The following is a 1497-nucleotide window of genomic DNA, read 5'->3' as shown; positions in this document are numbered from 1 at the left end:
TGGCTGTGTGTTGATTTATTTTGAGGGGACAGCAAATTTACACTGTTATACAAGCTATACACTCACTACTTTACATTGTAGCTGAGTGTAATTTCTTCAGTGTTGTCACATGAAAAGATATAATAAAATATTTTGTGAGATACTGTTTGTGTGTATATATATATATATATATATATATATATATATATATACACACACACACAACGGTAAAATAAGTATTGAACATGTCACCATTTTTCTAGGTAAATATATTTCTAAAGGTGCTATTGACATGAAATTTTCACCACGTCTGTAACAACCCATTGCAATCCATGCATACAAAGAAACCAAAACAAATAAGTTCAGAAATTATGTTATGTGTAATAAAATGGAATGACAGACAGAAAAAGTATTGAACACCCTAACTGAAATTTATTTGATACTTCGTACAAAATCCTTTGTTGGTAATGACTGCTTCAAGACGTCTCCTGTATGGAGAAACTAGTTGCATGCTTTGCTCGGGTGTGATTTTGGCCCATTCTTCCACACAAACACTCTTTAAATCTTAAAGAATCCGTGGGCTTTTTTTATGAACTCTGATCATTACATCTTTCCATAGATTTTCTATTACATTCAAGTCAGGTGATTGGCTGGGCCATTCTAGCACCTTTTTTTTCTTTCTTTGAAACCAACTAAGAGTTTCCTAAGTTTTGTGTTTGGGATCATTGTCTTGCTGAAATGTCCACCCTCGTTTCATCTTCATCATCCTGGTAGATGGCAGCAGATTTTTATCAAGAATGTCATGGTACATTTTCCCATTCTTCCTTTTCCTTCAATGAGATGAAGTTTGCCAGTACCGTATACTGAAAAACAGCCCCACACCAAGATGTTCCCACCTCCAAACATCACTGTTGATATGGTGTTTTTAGGGTGATGTGCTGTGCCATTTGACCTCCAAACATGGTGTGTATTATGGCATCCAAGGAGTTCAAATGTGGTCTCATCTGACTGGACTATATTCTCCCTGTATTTCACAGGCTTGGCTAAATGTTGTACAGCAAACTTTAAATGAGCTTCAACATGCTTTTTCTTCAGCAATGAGGTCTTGCATGGTGAGCGTGCATACAAGCCATGGCGATTTAGTGCATTACTTATTGTTTTCTTTGAAACAATTGTTCTGTCAGAAATTGTGCAATGAACACCTGGTCATGGCCGGTTTATGGTAAAATTATGTTCTTTCCACTTCCGGAATGTGGCCCCAACAGTGCTCACTGAAACATTCAGAAGTTTAGAAATCCTTCTATAGCCAATGCCATCAGTATGTTTTGCAACAATAAGGTTGCAAAGGTCTTGGAGAGCTCTTTGATTTTACCCATCATGAGACGTTTCTTGTGTGACACCTTGGTAATGAGACACATTTTTATAGGCCATCAGTTTAGAATGAACCAGCTGATATTATTTGCATGCAAGGTTGCCTTTTAATTACTGATACATTTTAGCTGGTGTCTTGGCTTTCTA

This window comes from Pelophylax lessonae, assembly GCF_965119305.1.
Source record: "Pelophylax lessonae genome assembly, chromosome: 1".
Lineage (NCBI taxonomy): Eukaryota > Metazoa > Chordata > Amphibia > Anura > Ranidae > Pelophylax > Pelophylax lessonae.
Note: the sequence above shows the minus strand (reverse complement) of the source record.